Raw genomic sequence first — 19,914 nt, forward strand, 5'->3', positions numbered from 1 at the left:
TGCATGGCAGATGCGTTTTACAACTATGTCAACTACACAGAATTAGTAGCCTCCTGCAAGAAGATACTCTTCTTTGACAGAAATGTAACACTGTCAGCTTCAATATTTATGAAAATGTTCTGTAATGTAGCATACAAGATTTGCCAAAATTTTGAACAAAATGGAGTATTTCCAATCTTATAAAAAAAAAACCAACAGTGAATGATAATGAAAAATAATGAAGGCAGCAAAGCTCACATTAATTGAAAGTAGTTCTTTTATTGTTCGGTAGTCAAGCAATGACAATTGCAAGAAGTATTCAAAACATAAAAAATTATAAATATCTTTACATTTTTACACAGTTTAGTACTTCAATAAGCTAAAAAGTGGCAAGTTACACACAAAAATAAGACTGTGCCATATGATTCATGTGATTGCCTCAGCTTTACACTTTCAGGAAAAGAAGTTATACTTAACACCTGGCTAATTAATTTCAAGCATGAGAGAACAACTGAAATATATTCCAATTAAATTCTTCAAACTGGGCACTTAATTGGGAATTCCAAATATATCTTGCTAACTTCAAGTAAAATACCATTAACTTAGACAGGTTGTGATTGCTGCACTATGGCACTGGCACAATTGATTTTTCCTAAAGCTGTGATGAGAATTATTAACTGGTATAAATTAGCAGAATTCTAGAACCTCCACTGTAACTGGTTTTTCAGTGAGTGAGAAATCCAGCTCGAAACAGATTTATTTAGGAATTTTACTTTCCATAAAACAAATGGAATGAAATGCAAAAATACTTTTATTGGACCTAGGTTCCAGCCTTTTATTCGGAAATCTCTAATACATATTCAGTCTTTAATCCTCAAGTGGCTGTAAACAACCACAAGGCTCCAACAAAGCTTCAACAGAGCAGTGTCAGGCCAAAAATGGGAAAGTACTGAAATCCCATTTAAATCTTTTGCCAGAAGTCTCAAAGATTTTTCTTTTTTCTTTTTTTTTTTCCCCTAAATACATTTATTTCATTAAATGGACTGGTCTATTTGCATAGGTCAAGGGTTTTCTTTTTGGAGTGATGTGCTAGTTATTACTTCTCCATCTCTTCTGTTCTCTTCTTACTCTTCCCTTCTTTCTGTCCCTTCATTTGCTTACCTTCCTCTCCTTTATAGTCTTAATAACTTCTCCCTCTCCTTTATTTATGTTGACCTCCTTTTCCATCAGACCAACATTTCTGCTTTCCAATAAAATTATAAGAGGAAAACCTTAGTCTATCTCAAAGACACAGACTAATTGATGAAGGGATTGTATGACTACTGTCGGGACAGTATGAAAGTGGACATGGCAGCTTTCTGCCTCACATGGTGTTCACCTTAATTGCATTTCCCAGCTTTTTGCTTCTGACTGATTTTGTAGAACGCCTGTTTATTTGCAGTCTCTATGCTACAGCATGAGTTTGTCTCCTTTAATTTTCTTTTTCAGCTGCTCCCTTGTTCTCCCGAGGCTTTGAGAAGACCACTGGATATATTTTTGCTCCATATGATAATATTTACTGTTGTCTATCTTCTCCATCTCTTCCCAGCTGTAAATTATTACATAGTAGCTGTTCACATCCATTTCCTCAGTAGCCACTAATAGATACAACCTCTTAAAAATTACTTCTGAAGTTTCTCAGTGTCAGCAGCTCCTCCCTACCTTGCAGTCTTCTTAATTGATTTTCTATTTACATTTCTTGTCTCAGAAATTACTCCCACAATACTCATAGTTCTGATCCTTTGGTTACAAGAGAACTAACTTATGTTTTTTTCCTTGTCTCCAGAAGCCTGTATATACAGTCAGCATGACTGGAATTTGCTAGTCTATGCTGTGCATGAGAAAGCAATACAAATGCTGGGGCAGCTACATGATGTTTGGATGTGTGGAACTTCTATCCAACTTGCTCCACCATGGCCTGCCTGGACTTACTTTCCTTTTCCCTAGGCAGCATTCTTTACTTGGGACCAGTTAATACATCCTTCATAGGCCAGTCCTTCTCTGAAGGTCTGGAGCTGAACTATTTCATTCAGTTCCAGAGGGAGATGGAGGTCTTCAGTATTCAGTGGTGGCTGAACACACCCCTTTTTATTGCAGTCCCATGAATAAGAGACAACTCACCACTGCACTCCAGTTGATTTCATTCTTCATGGAAACTATTATGGGATGACAGAACTCATAGGAAAGGAATGGTCTGCATATTTGTGTGTGAAGGGGAGTATTGCAGCAAAAAGAGTAGTAAGAAAAATAAGATGATCATTTGCCTTCTGAAAAGAATATGTCTAACATTCTTCTGTATTTAAAATACCTTATTCATTTTTTACAGTATCATGTTGATGACTGTGATCCATCAAAAGTAAAATGCTTTCTATATTGAATAGGGAGTGATAGAGAGAATGATTTCTGTATGGGATGGAACAGAAGCCATCTAATCTCCTCTGAAGACCAGTTGCATATGGCTGGGAGGGCATAGATTTCCATGCTGGAGAGAATAAGAAGAGCTGTTAAGTAGTAATTTTGGCACCTTGAATTCCCTTTTTTCTCCACAGCCTAAAGAAAAGCTTCAACTTTCCAGTGAATCTCTGTTATTCAAAATATCAACATCTAACAATGGTTTGTGCCTCTTATTTGTGCATCACTATATTCCTGTAATTTGACTGCTCAGGAAAACCATCTAGTACCGCCTCAGAAACTTAAATGAAAAACTGATTACAACTACAACAAATTATACACTCAGAAAAGGGTAATGTTCAGGATATTGATCAGACTAGGGGAGACTCTAATTTAGATTATAAAACCCTGTTTTTCACCCTATTCACCAAGCACATTCCTATTATTTAATTTCAAATCTAGTCTACCCTGAGGACCATGGGCAGAGAGCACAAAGCCATCCTCTGAAGCCTGTGAGGTGAAGGAGAAGGCTTTCTGTGGATCTTAATTGTAACAGTGTAGGATGATCTTTAGATGAGTGATGACAAGACAGCTTTGACTTGTTTGCTGAAACACTGAGATTTCCAAGAGTTTTCCCTGAAGAACTCAACAAGCTGATGGGAAGTGAGGAATGATGAAATCCATGTGTGGGAGGAGGAGAAGCAAGGGAAATAAAGGAGTGTTTCTCAGTGAGCATCTGAGAGTGAGTGAACTATTATATTTGCTGGGACATCGTTTTTTAAACTAGATCTTAAAATTTCTGGCATGATCACTGCCTGAAAAGTACAAATGGAGGCAACTGAGAAGAGTAATCAGGAATTCAGAGAGATCTGAAGGGGTGCAGCTGGATTTTAGGAGCAGAGAACTGTGAAAAGCCCACAGCAGCACTGCAAGCTGAACTCCTTCACCTGAGAACGAAAAGAATGCTGTCTCTTGTGTAGCTTTTCACATTAACAGCATATTAATCAAGCAGAAAAATATTTACTGGCTGATAGTCTTTTCTCAGGATTTCTGGCACAAGTAGTCTGTAAGATTGGCCATCTGAATGTATATATGCAGTCAGCACATAGGTCCTTCGTTACACACTCAGCTTCAGAGTCCTCACTGTCTATAGTGAAGTGACTACAGTAAGTCCTTCCATGACAAAATTTAGTCAGGCATCTGACATGGAAGTGCATATGAAGCAAAGGTATAGGATTGAATTCCTCCATGTGGAAGAAATGGCACCCACTGACATTCATCTACACTTGCTGAACGTTAGTGGAGACCACAGAGTGGATGTGTACACAATGAGGGATGAGTACTGCATTTCAGCAGTGGCAAGAGTGGGTCGCCTCAGCTGGCACAGATTGTTATCAGCACAGCATGCAGGCTCTTGTCCATCACTGATTAAAGTGAACATCTAACAGTAGTTACTGTGTTGAAAAACAGTGTCTTGTAGATGAGAATTTATGAAATAGTGTCATTGTGCTCTTTGTGTTTGTTGTAGTTTCCATGGAAATAAATAGGAGGCATTACTTTTAGCATTACATATCTCATCTAGCATATTTCATATTTAGGCTATAGCATATTGAGAAATCTACTTATTAATAATTATATTGAAATGTAAATGTACAGCTCAATTGCAAGCACTATAGTTCATACAGTAAATGTGGCATGGAAAAGAACATAACCATATCCTGGTAATTTCCTTTTTTCTTCAGAGTTAGGAGAAGATGTCTATGCAGATCTAAAATGCTGAACAGCCTGACAAGGGCAGTGTAATTCAACATGTGATTATCTTAAAAAGTAGTTGATGAATATCCACATCTCATAGGATTTATCTTTGAATTGTCTCCTGGTTTTACAGTGGACTAATTCAAGGTTTCTGCTAATGGTAAAGAAAGAACTGAAAAAGCATACTGTCATTTCTCTTTAACAAAATGATGATACACCTAAATCAATGGTTTTTTAGATGGAGGTGGTTGTTACTCATATTCACGCTGACCTGTGCAAATCATTAGGATAGAGCAAACAAAATGTGAAAATATTTTAAAATGCCTCCTTCATAATAGTATGCCAGTTTGTTCATCAACTGCTAGTGTGAAGGTGTTTGAGACAACTGCGCCAACAAACCTACTCTGTATCTAAAATACACACATCTTTATCACCTGAGTTTCTCCAATGATTTCACTGCAAATTCAGTATTTACTACATTTCCTGTACTAGGACAAACATCTTCTTTCTAGATAACATGGCTGACAAAGAAAAAGAAAGAAAAAAAAAAAAAACAGTACAAATTACCCAGTATGGGAAACCACAAATCAATACACTCTTCACAAAATCAGCCACCATGCAAAACACTCTGGGAAAAAGTCTTTAAAAGTGCCCTGTAAGAAACAGGCTGTGCTTTTGAATTAGACAACACAATACCATCTACGAACCTAATGATGCAAAAAGAAAACCCTCACAGACAGTATGTTTTTGTATATTCCACATGTTTTCATGCTGATATATATATATATATGTTAAATAATTACAGCATCTACTAAAAAACATCTGTGAAGAATTCTATTGGGTACCCTTTTCCACCTCTCTTTTCAAACAGTGCTTCCAGTATTGAATTCATAACCTGTAACAAATTGCCCTTGTACTAACAAATGCTCATCAAAACAAAATCTTGCCAGCACAGCAAATGCAAAATTAATGGATAGCAACATATTTAACATAATTGATGTCAGTGCCCCAAAGAATTATTAATTTCCATGCATCTTGCTTCTCTGCTTTAAAAAAATGTGATATATTACATCAAACATATCAAATGCCCTCATGAGAATTAGGTGTGTGAAACTAATTGACCATTATTCATTGCAGTGAACTACAGGAATATGTGACTGAGGACAATACACATCGAATCATAAGAGAATATTTTTAAAATAAAGAATAAATTCCATCTCTTGCACAGGTCAGATCCCCATGGGAGATGTACAAATAATTTTCAATAAATGATCCTGGGAACTAAATTCTCAACAACAGATAAACAAATTGTAGGCTCAGTTGTGACACTGTTTTTAAAGCTTACCATTTTCTTGCTGATTCATTCTTGTACATTCATGTTAGCAACTGTTCTCTCTCCCATAGTTCAACAGATTAAAATGTTTTATTATACTAAGAACAATCACATCTAACTTGTATTTAGTTTGGATTTTGCTACTTGTCAGATCTGATTAATGAATGTCAGTCAAGTCCTAAAGCTTGTTTGTTTTCTCCAGTTCTTCTAATTCTCAGTTCTTCTAATTCAAGATTATTACCTCTTCCACAAAACTTGTCTCACTAGTATCACGGCATGATATCCAGAGCATCACAACTATACTCTCAAAATGCACAGAAGTTAGATAAACTTTTAATTGGTACACTTATTCTCCCACTTTTGCAGAAAATGGAAGGGGTTTACGAGGAAGAGGGAAATACAGTGCATTTAGACTTTAAGCAGGCAACTATAAGGTTGAAAAGCAGTGCCCTAAGGGCCTCATTACAACAACTGTAGTTCATACTGAATGCTTTTCCTTGAATCTAAAGGCTTCTGTTCCACCTGCGTATAGATTTAAGTGGAATTGTCTCATCAACAGTAAAGAACAAGGCTATTTTTATTGCTAGGCTAATTTTTTTTTTCAGAGCAAATTCAAAGGGACAACTTGCCCCCAAAGCAGTGTGTCTGCTTAATCTCAATGTACACTAATTACAACAGTATGAAATATGTTCATGAAAATATGTTGAGTTGCTGCTGCCATGATCCTCAGTTGTAGTCTCTGCTCTTTTGTTAATAGCATGGTTAGTTAGTTAGAAAATGCATAGATTATATCTATGCATTTTCTTAACCTAAACTTAACTAAGTAAAATATCTTAAGTATATTATTTATAGAAATCTTATTACAGAATAATGACAGCTATAGACTAAAGTGTTCTTCTCAAAGCACTTGGTAAACTGACTTTCTCTGCTGAGAGCATTTGCTTGTTTGTAGGCACGGAAATGGGCTGATCCATAACGTTTTCACCTTTGTGGCCCGGAAAGTCAGTACTTCCTTACTGATGTGTAGCATATTAGTCATGTCTGCCAGGTAAGATTTGTATTAAAATCCTTCCTTCTGATGGAGGAAATTAAGAGATGAAACTCGTGGCTTAAAACATTTAAATTATTAGTTTAGTTTTATTGTTTGCTTGAAAACTAAGGACAGATAAATTAAAAAAAAAAAAAAAAAGGTTTTATTTTAGATTTTTAAAAAGCAACTCCAAAACTGTTCTTTTCAGTTATACCAGTCACACAGAGGCAATGTTTTATATTTGCTTCATTGAGATTTAACCTGTAGTTTCAAACATGGCAATCTATAAGAAACTGAGCTTTAAATTTAATTGAGCCAGCACTGAATCAGGGAACATAAATATTTTTAGGATTTGTTGGTCTATCATTGAGATTATTGATAGAAAGTGAGGTGAATGGACAGACAAGGAAAATGTAAGGACTGTGCACATATATATAATAGTATTGCTAAAAACAAACAGATTTGGATTTCTTCAAAAGAAAACTTGAAGGTCAAAACAGATAAAGAAGTGACCCACGACACGAAGTCTTAAAATGTAAAATAAATGCAATTCATCCCTCAGTTACAGAAATTGGGAGTTATTCATTGGTAAGCATGATAGGTACCATACTCATAAACAGACCTAAATTGAATAATTACGGAGTGATATTTTTTATACATTTATAGTGTCTAGCTATACATTACATACTCATCAACTTGGTACTCCGGAATTCATTCTTATGGGTTTTCACTAGTTTAAAAACACCAGCATTGTTAATTTCAAGCAAATTTGCCACAGAAATTCTTTCCTACCAGTGAAGAGAGAGGAATGATCATTTTCCTGCAGGATACAGCATAACAGACTTTGGAAGAGCAATTTAACTACCACAGAGATATTATGGAGTTACTACAGAGCTAGCACAGTTGACTTCTGATAGAATAGCTATTTCTGGTCTGATTAGAACCTCTGGACACAAATACCGTCAGTAGCATTAATTGTTACACTTTTTGGATTCAAAAATCTTTCTAAAGGCATCTGGTAAGAGTTTATAGCAAAAAAAAATTGATCAATACCTCATTTTAAGCACATTCTTGACAACTTCATGCTTAAGTCTGTCTTTAGCATGGCCAGCTTCTGAGTGAGGGACTGATGGCTACGATCCACAGAGGTCCCTATCCTCACACGACATGGCTGCAGTTTTCATTCCTTTCTGTTTGTTTTGACCAGCACATGATTTATGTGAGGGCATCAGCTGTCAAAACAAGCTTTTAGGCTAAGAGGCTGCAGCATAGCTTGAAGTCAGTGCTAAGGAGACTGTCCAGGAGTGAAGCAGTCCAAATCAGGGAAGAGTAAAGGTGCCTTAACTTCATCTTTTTGTCTTTTCTTCTCCTTACGAAACACCATGCCAACTGCTCCTCAGCCAGAACTCAGGAGCTCACCCATGGTAACCAAGGAAGAGAAATACAAACAAAAAGTCACAATTAAATGTTTAAAAATAACTCTAAAACATTCCTAACCATTTCTGGACACAGTATATACAAAACAGGTTGTGGTGTTACAAAGGTTTCCTATTGCTACTTGCGTAATACTGTAAAACTTAGTTCCATAATACATTTATGTTCACTGCTATATTTGACACTTTACTATTTGAAAGCAATAGAGCCCAGCATAGATAAAACTTCTTTCTATGGCATAACACAATATTCAGTTAGTGCCAGTTTTTCATTGTTTCAACATTAAACTGAACAAAGATGGTTTAATTAACTTTTCTAAAAATATAGGAGATAGGCATTATACATTAAGGAATTTGTAACAACATACTTCTGGGCCTTAATTGCCACTGAATTGTACCTTTTTGTTGTTGTCTTAAATTGATTTCACCAGTATAATTGTGGTATAATCCTGTTGTGAATCAGATCAATCAAAACATTCTACTTTGGATGGATCATGGACAAATATAAATTATAGAGTATCCCTAAAATAAATGGCAAAACTTCAATATGCACTGATTATAGAAAAGACTACCCATTGTCTCTATATGTCTTTTGGGCAATTATGACTTTAATGTTTGTATTGCAGTGGTGTCCAAAAGTCCCAATTCTGACCAAGTCAAGACCCAGTGTTCCCGTACGTCAGCATTTAATGAGAAGTGTTAACTCGGGAGGCCTTTCAGTCTAGTCAGAAAAGTTGAAAGACATGAATGTAACAAACAACATTAGTAAGAACAGGGAAAACCAGCAGTAAACACTGAACAACTAAATATGTGTTGCTTAGCACATTTAAACTCTCAAAAGATACAGATTTAGAGAGGGCTTCAGTTTAGTTTACTCAGTGTTTACTCACATTGCTATTCAAATTCAAAAACAGAAATTTCAGTGAGAGAATTTTGGACTTCACGTCTAATGTGAAGTTGTGTATAAAGAATTTGTTTAAACTTTCACTGGGATCACTTGCAGAGTATCACTTGAAAGACTCATTATGTAACTCTATATTTTGTACTCTGTGCACTTAATCTGTAATTACAGGGTAACTGGGATAACATCCCTGGGAATTAATGTTGCTGGGGACTCTGTTGAAGCTGTAATCTAAATACTGCCTTGATATTTATAGCAATTCTAAATCCCGGGGATAACTACTGGTATTTTCTTATTTTACATAGACAGTTGTATCTTATCTGTGCAATATGTCTTCAGGAGCTGTAGTCCAGCTATCTATAGTTTCAGTAATCTTTGGCTAGGTTTTTATTTTTGATGGCTAAAACTGTAAGCAATATAGCGTCTTACACTGAAACTAATGTTACAGCTATGGCAGATCAATAATGGGAACAATAGTTGCTATAAATTTCCCACACCCATCTGTTACCCAGCTGCATTGGTAAATGCATTGGGCAATTTGCAGCAAACTTTGCCAAAGAACAATTTCACACCAGTGAAAGCTACAACAATCTCAACAAACTCATGCATAACACAGGTGCGTTGGAGAGTTCATGAGAGAGGACATCAGTTACAGGGAGGCTTTTGTATTAATTATGATAAGGATGCATTATTTGTTATGTGGATCAGAATGATCAATTGTTCATGAGATAAAATACTGGTAATTTTATTAAAACACCAGTATAGTGCATTATGGTGGGAAATTCTAAATCTATTGTCACTGTTTTTAACAGTAGTAGCTGAAGCTCTCAACCTTGGCCTTAGTCCACAGCAGAGTAACTTAAGTAAAATCTTATCTAAACAACAACAAAGTGGTGTTTTTTCTTTCTTTCTTTCTTTTTCTTTTTCTTCTTCTTTTTCTTTTCTTTTTTCTTTTTTAACAAAAGGTGATTTAATGTTTTGTGAAACATGTATACAATTTTATTTTTTACAAACTCCGATGGTTATACTTAATTCAGTTTAATAATTTAAATCCAGGCACAGCTGGAGTCCCCAAAGAGGACCGTATGCTCTGTAAAGATGGAAAGAGAATTCATGGAAGAGGAAAGAAACGATCAGCAAATATTATTACCCCAGTAGGAACTCATGCTTGTTTTCTATATCTGGATACAAATTAAATTCTTGAATGTGCAACTCCCACACACAGCTGAGAAGTTTTAAATAAGTAACAGTAACGTTAAACATAGTGGGCTTATATAAATATGTCCAGCTGTATGTTTCACCGCTGAATTTAAACATTTTTGCCCAAAGCTTCATCAGAAACTGAATGAAGCAATTAATGATCCTGAATGGAAGACCACTAATGTCACTTTCAGAGAGCGGCGAGGGTTTAAAAGCCTCTTCACTTCTTGTGCAAGCTAACAGTCAGACACAGGTTGGTGCTAAGCTAACATTGTCAGTGGCTCATGTAAATTGGCTTTTTACAGCATTTTGTCCACTTCTCAGTGAGCAGGTATTACCAAAACACAGCTGAGCTGGTGGCAGTCCAGCAGAGAAGCCTGGGATTCAATAGGCACAGAAGCAGAAGACAATTAAGGAGCATAAGGTGAGCAGCAGGAACATCCCTCCCTGCTGCCAGTGGAGCACTCTGCCTGGCGGCCGAGCAGAACCGGGGCTCCAGGACTGCCACAGAGGCATATTGTGTGCACCACAGGTTGTCAAACACCTCTTTCAAACAGCGGGGAAATTAAATAGAAAAACATTCCCATCAGCACACTGGCAAGACCTAGCAAACAGGAGTGAACGCCATATGAGGTACCATGAAGCCGCTGGCTGCTTTTCCAACCTAAGTGTACACCACAAGCTGCTGTGGTTGACAGCATTTCAGCAGCGCTGTGCTGTTGTACCGGGGGCTGATGTACCTAGAAATACACCTGTACTGCAGGCCTCTGAGCACGGCTGCCAGTGCATGGCACAGTGAGGTGGCTCTCCCACCACGTTTCCTTCCCTGCACTGGTCGCTGAGTCCTCAGCCAGCACCGCCATGCATACCAGACAGCCAACGCCTGCTTCGTGATCAATATTTTCACCACTTTGAGGTAATATCTGTCATTATTGAATTAGGAAGTCTCGTTGCTTACGCCCAAGAAAACATTTGCCATTCAGGATTGAATTTGTCTCAACAAGTGATGCATTCCTTCAGGAGGAAAACGAGACCCGTCTCCATCCTCTCTTGTGCCTTCAACTCTGGCCGTTGTCTCTCGGCCGTTACCGGGTGAAGAAAGCCGCCCGGCCCGACCCGCAAACACCTCCCCCTCACCGCGGGAGCCTCCGCGCACCCTCTTCCCCCGCCCCTGCCCGAGCCCAGACAGCGCCCCCCACCCCCACCTCGCCCCATTCCTCCACAGCGCGCTCCCGCCCCTCGCGGGCGTCATTGGCCCCTCGGCACGTCCCTCACGACGCCCCTGACCCGGGATTGGCTGCGCCTCCGCCACCCGCCCTCAGCCCCACACCGGCGCGGGGGAAGGGCGGCCGGTAGGGCTCGGCGGCGGCGGATGATTCGCGCGCCCCTCCCCCGCCGCAGCCCAGTGTGAGCGCTCCCGCCGCGCCCCGCCCCTCTCCACCGCCTCCCACGGCCCCGGCCCCGCTCTCGCCCCGCCCCCGCCGTGCCACCCCCCGGCCTGGGCGGCGGTGCGCGGCGCCGGCAGCCGCAGGGGCGCGGCGCGGCGCGGCGGCCTCGGTCTCGTACGCTCTTCCGTCGTGTCCCTACCGCCATCCCTCGGGGCATTCCAGCGGCTTCGTCGCCGCCGCCGCCGAGGCCGGGGAGGGGCGGGAGGCCGGAACGGAGGAGAAGGGGGAAGCGTGCGAGAGGAGGCGGGGAGAGAGGGCGGCGGCGGGCGGGCAGGTGAGGCGGGCGGCCCTGCGCCCTGGGGGGGTGGGCGGGAGGGCGGCGGGGCGGCCCGGGCTGAGGCGGCGGCAGGCGGGCGGGCGGGCGAGCGAGGGCCGTGGGACCGGACCGGACCGGGGGCGCCGTCGCTGCCGGGTGGTCGCGGCGCAGGGCGGGGCTGTGTGGACCGGGGTTGCCCTGGGGCAGAGCACGGCGCCGGGAGGAGCCCTCCCCCCGCACGCACACACACACACACACACACATACACACACACACACACACACACACACACACACGCTCGCGCATACGGCGCGCTGCAGCCGCCGCCCCCGTCTCGTCGAAAGCTGTTGGCTTTTTTTCTCTGTCCCTCCCTCCCTACTCCCCTCCCTCCCTCCCTCCCTTCCTTCTCTCCCCGTTCAGCGATCGGAACGCCCGATTGGATTTAATACGTTTCCTCGGGGTCGGGAGAAACTCGCGGCCGCCGGACCCGGTTCGGACGCCCGAAGCAAGGTGAGCGGCACCGAGAGGGCCCGGGGGCGGCGGCGGAGGAGCCGTCCCTCCGCCGAGCCGGGGTTGGCAGGAAGGCGCTCTCGCCCCGTGCCGATATCCTGTTTTCGGCCTGCGCGGCCCCTCGCCCCGCGGCCCTTTGTGCGGCCCCGTCTCGCCGCGCTGCGTGAGCGACGGAGCGGCCGCGCCGGGAAGGGGAGGGGGGGGAGGCGGGGGGAGCCCGGGGAGACGGAAAGTTCCGAGCTCCGCGGGCACAGAAGTTTCTTTGTTCGCGGGAGGTGTTGGGCTGGAGGCGCTCGGTTCGGTGTTGCGCGTCCTGCCCTCGCGAACGATCGCGGCGCGATTAAGTTCTGGGCAAATTAGAAAGTCCCGGAGGAGGTAGCCGCTTTTCTTTAATCGGAAGATCTCGGGGCTCCGCGCGCCCGGTGCCCGCCGCCCGGGTGTGTTCCGGGGTGCTGGCAGAAGCCGGGCGGCCCCAGGAAGGAGCCCCCGCCCAGCCCCGGGACGGCCGCGCTGCTCTGCCCTTCGCTCTGTCCGTCTCGAGGGCTTCCATCTGAAAGAAGAAAGGCGTGCTGGTTTCTGACCGCTTAGCAGCGTGCCGCCGGGCCCCGGCTTAACGCAGTCCCGCTCGTTTTTGCCCCCTGCTTTATTATTTTTACGAAGCGTCCCATCCGAAGCTCTTGGAGGGGAAGCTGAATGTGAAGTTCTGGTGTAAGGTTTTTGCTACTGCTGCGCTGCTCCTGTCACGGGAGCTTACTGGTTGCATGTAGTGAAAGCAGCGTCGCTCACCACAGACTCATTCACATGCCTCAAAGAGGACTTATCGGTCAGTCCCTTCGTGATTGGGAATGCTTGCGTGAGCTGGAAGCCATAGCTCTGCTGGCTTATCTGGATTGTGCTCCTGCCTGACAACCCACAGCCAGTGTGTTTGCCAGCTGAAGTGCTTCTGGTTTGTTATATCCAAGATGTGTTGGTGTTTGTAAGAGTTGGACAGTCACTTCTGTGCACTACTCTGAAACTGTTACATGCACAGCTCTTTAACAGCACCTTGTATATCAGGGAATGAGCAAAGTTACTAATCCAGCTCTGTCGGTCTGATTGAGCATGAGGACAAATGTTAACATTTAACTGACCTAAAGAAGCTTCTGGTGCTGATAACGAGTAGATGATTTGGCTTGCAGTTTATGGACTTACCTTTCTAAGCAGCAGAAAGGTTATTCTTAGGTGGCTGAAAGGGCTGGACAAAATAAATGACAGTGAACTTCGGTTTCCTTATATGGCTGGTGCTTGGCAGAAAAGCAATGAAGTCTAAATAGAGTAATCCTTTTACAAAGAACGGTCACTTTCCAAGGCAGTGTTTTAGCCCCAGTAATGACTTGAGATTCCATGGGGGGAGAGATATTGTAGCAAAGCTTGACAAATTTAGTTGTAAGCCACTGTGTTCTAATGGAGGCAATTTTGTTTCTTTTTAGACCTTTTGTGTTTCTCATGATGCAGTTGATATTTTTCAATGCCATGGGGAAGAATAGATCCTTGTAGTGGAGCAGCAACTTTTTACACTGGCGTTTTGTCACCATGGTAGCTGTGGATTAGGCTCTTTTTAATGATGAAAGTGGAATTCAGTACTGCGTACAGCTAATGGTTATATCATAGAACACGATTCATGTCATTAACATAGTTTAGAAGTTATGAAGGAGTGTATTCTTCCTTGAGATCAACCATCTGAACTAAATTAGGCTGACATTGGTATTTGTGTTATGAAAAAAATGATGCAAACATGCACGTGGTAGCTTGAGTTGTTTGGAACAGCATGTTCATAGGTAAGTGTTAATGGCTTGGGGAAACATTCTTTTTACCTGGCTGTTTCTTGCTTATGAGTTGAGCTCTTGTAAACATTAGTAATTTTATGTAGGTATGTTTACAGTGAATGAGTGGAACTTACAGCTTACAGCATGCTATGGTATATGATTATCATGATGACTGCTGTATGTTTTTTCAATGGTCTTAGTAAAAGTATGAGTATAGTTTTATTAGTAATAAGCCAGACAATATATAATATTTGATATAAATGTGATGTTCTGAAAGTTGGCTGGTGTAGTAAACAGCTGGTGTAAGAAAACCAAGTTATGCTTTGTCCTCAGTGGAGCTGTTTCAGAGATCACAGACCTGAGTGAGGAGGGCTGTGCGTGGAGGATCCTCACTAGGGAAGACACATGCGTAACATGCATTAAACTTACCATGTTATAGCAGTAGGTTCTAGAAATAGAAGGGGATGAGAGCAGGATTCTTCAACTCAACTTTCCTGTTGGGGTGTAGCCTGTCTGCTTTAAGTTTTTTGTTCTGTTTTTATTCTTCCTGCTTACAAACAAAAAGGAAAATCTTCTAGGGAAAATGTTATGTAAAGATCAAGTGCTTGATATGTCATCTTTCAGAAGGTTCTCCCTATGGAATAACCTAGAAGAGTGTCTGATGTTTACAAATCTAACCTCTTCCGAATGAGTAATGGGTCAGGCGGACAGGAAAACTGCTCTTATGGATACAAAAATTGTTTCATTTTGTGAGCATGTACATGTTGATGCTGACAGTCGGTACAGGTTTAAGTCTGAATTATCTGGAAAATGAAGGTTCAGATACATCATTATTAGCTTTTAAGTAAAACTGTGTCAGACAACACTTTTCACATCGGAACAAAAACTTTAAATAACACGTTTATCAGTTATTTATTAACTATTTACTATTTTCATTATTTTCTCAAGCTTAAAAAGTGCATTAATTGTGGTAAGCCATTGGTTTGCTAGCCTAGAATCTTTGTAACACTTCCAAAGTCCTAAACACCATTTATAAGTAAAAGCTACTTTTCTACAACTTAGAGAAGTTGAATTGATTTGGGGAGTTTTGTTTCACGTTTTGAACACATAGGGAGTATCTTTTTTCTAGTGTCATGGTAACGTGAACAATTCTGTGTTGGCAGACTCTGGCCCAGTTCTGGACAAGAAGTACAAATTTGGTGATGTTGGGGGTAGGAGGCTGGTCAGAGCTTCACATGAGTTTCCCACAGTCTTAACTGTGTCTTAACTTCATTCTGGGGAGCAGCTGCTGTGTGCCTATGCAGCTTTGAACTGTGAAGATGGCATGCAGAACTCCCTGTCAGCACAGCTGGCACGCGGTCTCTTGCTGCGTAAATATCAGTAAAAATCAGTGTTTGTTGTACTTCAGTAACTGTTAATTGTTTGGCAGCTTTATTCAGTTGGAGTAGACAGGTGATAGAGAGCGTAACTGGACTTGGTATACTTGGTTTCTTTTTTTTTATTATTTTTGAGAGATTTTTAGTTAGTAAAAAGATGACTACTAAAATACAACTTTAACTTCTGATTAAATATTCATTGTTCATGTGTTGTGAGTATAACCTTGTAAAAACTAATTTTTGAAAGGGAGGATGCTGATTTGGAAGAGATCTGTAAATCATCTTCTGTTCATATAAGAAGAATGGGAGAGGTAAATATTACTGTAATGAACTTGCTAGTATTTTTATTATATAGCAATCTTGGGATTATTCTGCTTTTTTGGTGATCTTTGTCAGTTACCTGCTCTTAAGGTTTTTTTTTCTCTGATACTTACTTTCCAATACAGGTATTTGGCTTATTACTCTTCATTTAGTTTTGTTTGTGTTTTCTGTAGAGGTGATGTAGAAGCATGTTGTTTTGACACTAAGTTGTACTTTCTGCCTTTAGGAATGTGTAATGATTTTCATAATTGAGAAATAAAGCTAAACAAACCTCTTTGCTTGGTTTCATTAAGGCCAAAACGAAGGTATAGTTATGTGAGAAAACCACTGTGATTAGTTTCCTTGGAGTAGTGTAAGTGGACAAATAGATTAGTTCTTTTTGTATCTGGAACTAATTTGTAGATATCTGATACTAATTGTTGCCTGAGGATAATATGAACCATCTCTGCTGCTGTGGCTGTCCTGGATGTTGTCATATTGTCAGAAGGTAGCAGTGCTTCTGGAGCTTCTCGAATTTGAATGCTGTGAGATTAGGATAGTATGTATTCTCCTCCCCTATAAATCCACTTCAACAGGTACATAATGGATTGCCTTACTCTTCTATTTTTTGATATGTCCACAAAAACATTCTGTAACAACTCAACAGCTCCTGTGCACAACTTGGTTGATTGAGGAGGAACACTGCCAGTGTCTTTCTCAGTTCTTTATCCAGTGACTAGACACAGTTTAGACCATGAGTGTCCAACCTTCTGCTTTTCTGGGCCACGCTGAGTGGAGAGGAATTGTCTTGGGCCACATACATACATTAACTACATTATATATTTTATAAGTAACAAAACTTCAACAAATAAATTTTTATTAAAACAAAAGAGAGCAACAAAAGCACAAAACTAATGGGATGTTTGACCCTGTTTTTGTGAAACTGCTGTACCAGGCTGGTTCTATGGCACTGGTTGCAATTCTCAGTGAGCTCTCTAGGTGTTCATCAGAGATTTTTGATGGAAGCGTGCTCCTGCTGTACTTCATCCTTGAAAACAGTTGTTCATAAATGTACATACTGCCAAAAAGGGATGATGTGAGTAACGCAAACTTGCAGATAAGGTATTTGTGTTGACTAAAAAGGGAGTTGCAAATATACAGGAAAAAAAAAAAGATGAGTTTTTCAGCAGTCTTTAAACCTACTCTCAGATTAGATTTCAATAGTTAGTTAAACTAGTCAAACACTTTTTGCTGTTCATAGAACTGTGTTTAGCCAACGTATCACTATGCATACAATTATTTGCTGTAACTTGAGTTAGTACTGCCCTGTATTGTCCCTCTGCCCTGATTTCAGCTCAGAGACTGCTATTTGGCTGCTGTGAGTAATGAGTGTGCACCTGGGGCTGGACTGGGACACTCAGTGGGGCAGAGCTGCCACCGTGACGGTGTGGGGCAGGTGGCAGCTGCAGGATGGAATGTCCTGTGCTGTACTTTGGACGTGCCCAGTCTAGACTTATAGGGTTATTTAAAATAATAAAGACAACTTCTGTCCTTGTAAGAGCAAAGGTGTCTGAAAGATAGATGATTCAAAAAGGTATAACTTTTGCCTAGTTTCTCAAATTTTAAATATGCTATTATACATATTTGTGTCTTTTTAAAATAAAACTGTGGGTTCTCAAGCTCTCTGTAACTCTCTAAATTCTGCAAGCATAAAGCTATATTATATATGCAAATTGAAGCAGCTGCCATAAGCAAACCTTCTGTTTCTAATTCTCCTATGTAAAGGCATGTTGCAGGAATAACAACTGGAAGGATTTGTAGGTTGGTGACCTCAGAGTGATCAATTCAGAATTCACTAGGTGTATAAGCAGAACTGAACATTGTTATAAGCTTATAGTGATTTCATAATGTTAGATTCTCTTTGTGTAGTTTGATATGTATGTTCCTGCACTTCTTGTCTTGTAGTCTCTGTCATGAAACTTGCAAGGGTGGAATAAACAGAGATAAATAATTCATTACTTAAACCATGCCTGTTTGACTTTTCTGGATTGTCACACTTCCAGTGGGAGAGACTGCAACTGTGTGACCAGAATTTCTGGGAACAGATAGGAGGGGACTACTTGTTTGATGTGTTCAGTGTTATGTTCTCTTGAAGGTAAAATTCTGTTTTTGAAGTAGATGCCTTCCTGTAGACTGGCTGTGCTCAGTGTCTACCTCTTGTCTCAGTTGTGTTGATGGCTAGCTTTAGGAGTAGAGGAAGCTCTGAAGTAGTCTATAAAACTTTAGAGTACTTGCATGAAAAGTTTCTAGTGCAATTCTAATTTGAAAAGGTTTGTATCTTCTGTGAAGTGGCCAGGGACTTTCTCTCTTTGTTCAGATACATTTGGCTATCAATGCTGAATTTAAAATATCTGAAGTTCTATCTGTGTCCCTGGAAAGCTGGGTGTAAAAATGATCTACATCTAAATAATAGTGTCTGAAAAGCAGCACCATATTCTTGTGAACGTAAGTTGCAGGTTCAGCAAAAATCAGAATGTTTTTACCATGGATGTAATTTTTAGAGCTTAGATGATGGAAAGCATTTCCAGACTCATTTGGAATGTTTTTGGTAGGCTGCTAGGAAATATAAAGTTTTGAGAGCTGCTGCTTTTTGTCTGCGCATTACTCCAGTGATTTTGGAATTAATCTTTTTTTAGGGAAGAAGTGATAGTTCTGAAAATGATCCCAGTTGTCAGCAGTTTGTCAGCAAAATTAATGTCGGTGGTAACCAACATGGCTTCATCAAAGGCAAGTCATGCCTGACAAACTTGGTGGCCTTTCATGATGGAGTTAGAGCATCAGTGGATAAGGGAAGAGCAGCTGACATCATCTATCTGGACTTGTGCAAAGCACAGATACAGGTTGGGCAGCGAATGGATTGAGAGCAGCCATGAGAAGGAGGATTTGGGGATGTTGGTTGACGAAAAATTCAGCACAAGCTGGCAATGTGTGCTTGCAGGCCAAAAGGCCAGCTGTATCCTGGGTTGCATCAAGAGCAGTGTGACCAGCAGGTTGAGGAAGGTGATTCTGTCCCTCTTACTCTGCTCTCATGAGACCCCTCCTGGAGTACTGCATCCATTTCTAGGGTCCCCAGCACAAGAAGGACATGGATTTGTTGGAGTGGGTGCAGAGGAGGGCCACAAAGGTGATCTGAGGGCTGGAGCACCTCCCCTACAAGGGCAGGCTAAGGGAACGACAGCTCTTCAGCCTGGGTAAGAGAAGGCTCTGAGGAGACCTTATAGCGGCCTTCCAGTACCTGAAAGGGGCCTGCAGGAAAGCTGGGGAGAGATTCTTTAGAAGGGCACGTAGTGAGAAGATGAGATGAAATGGTTTTAAACTGTAAGAGGACAGATTTAGACTAAATATTAGGAACAAATTCTTTACTGTGAGGCTGGTGAGACACTTGAACAGGTTGCCCAGAGAACTTTTGGATGCCCCCTCCCTGGAGGAGTTCAAGGCCAGGCTAGATGGGACTTTGAGCCACTTGGTGTAGAGGGAGGTGTCCCTGCCTATAGCAGAGGGTTGGAACTAGATGTTCTTAAAGGTTCTTTCCAACCCAAATCATTCTATGATTCTATGATTACTGCAGTTCTTCTGTCTTCATTTACAGGTGGCCCTGAAGACAGGATGGGGATAGATATATGAAACAGGATATCAGAGAACTCTTAAATAATTATACTAATGTAAGCTATTATTTCTTTCTCTGTTATGCTTAATGCTTAATAATCTGTATGTGCTTATGTGTACTTGTGGCCAAAGTAAAAGAAAAGCTTGGCTAGATAAGTATTTACAAGATCAAGGCATATGTTTTTAATAAAAGTGAAAATTATGACAGCAAAAAAGTCTAAGGCCTTCCTGACCTGAATGTTCTACAGCCGCTTGTATTCTATGCTGCAGAGTATAATTTGCAGGTGTTGAATTCACTTATTTTCCCATTCTCCTAATGGATGAGTGCACCAAGGGACGGAGATGAATGTGCTTACAGCTGTTATCTTACACTTTCAACATGCTGCTTGTACTCCTCTTTGCAGTGGCAAATGACTTGGTGGTAATCTGGAAGGTCAGCTTGGTAGTGAGCTCTTTGTAGGAGAGCATACTCATTTTGGGCTTCTGCTCTCA

At 41.2% G+C, this 19,914-nt stretch overlaps 1 protein-coding gene and 1 long non-coding RNA gene across 13 annotated transcripts in view; one reads left to right on the forward strand and one right to left on the reverse strand.

Moving 5' to 3' along the window:
- Window positions 1-238: 238 nt before the first annotated feature.
- LOC112530512 lies at window positions 239-10,922 on the reverse strand. Its single transcript, XR_003072159.3, has 2 exons — window positions 7,581-10,922; window positions 239-2,500 (listed from the first exon to the last, which is right to left on the reverse strand). It is a non-coding gene; the product is annotated as an uncharacterized LOC112530512 (long non-coding RNA).
- A 653-nt stretch (window positions 10,923-11,575) lies between these two features.
- The window catches only part of ERBIN (erbb2 interacting protein), a 120,155-nt gene continuing 111,816 nt past the window's right edge, over window positions 11,576-19,914 (forward strand). For 7 of the 12 annotated variants that reach the window (XM_046905526.1, XM_046905532.1, XM_046905531.1 and 4 more), the window contains exon 1: window positions 12,172-12,275. The gene's annotated coding sequence lies outside the window, so the exon portion shown is untranslated. Of the gene's footprint in view, window positions 11,784-12,171; window positions 12,276-19,405; window positions 19,479-19,914 lie in introns of those variants that run through there. The other 5 variants (XM_046905528.1, XM_046905529.1, XM_046905527.1 and 2 more) reach the window with 3 other exon arrangements.

Source organism: Gallus gallus, chromosome Z, assembly GCF_016699485.2.
Source record: "Gallus gallus isolate bGalGal1 chromosome Z, bGalGal1.mat.broiler.GRCg7b, whole genome shotgun sequence".
Classification (NCBI taxonomy): Eukaryota; Metazoa; Chordata; class Aves; order Galliformes; family Phasianidae; genus Gallus; species Gallus gallus.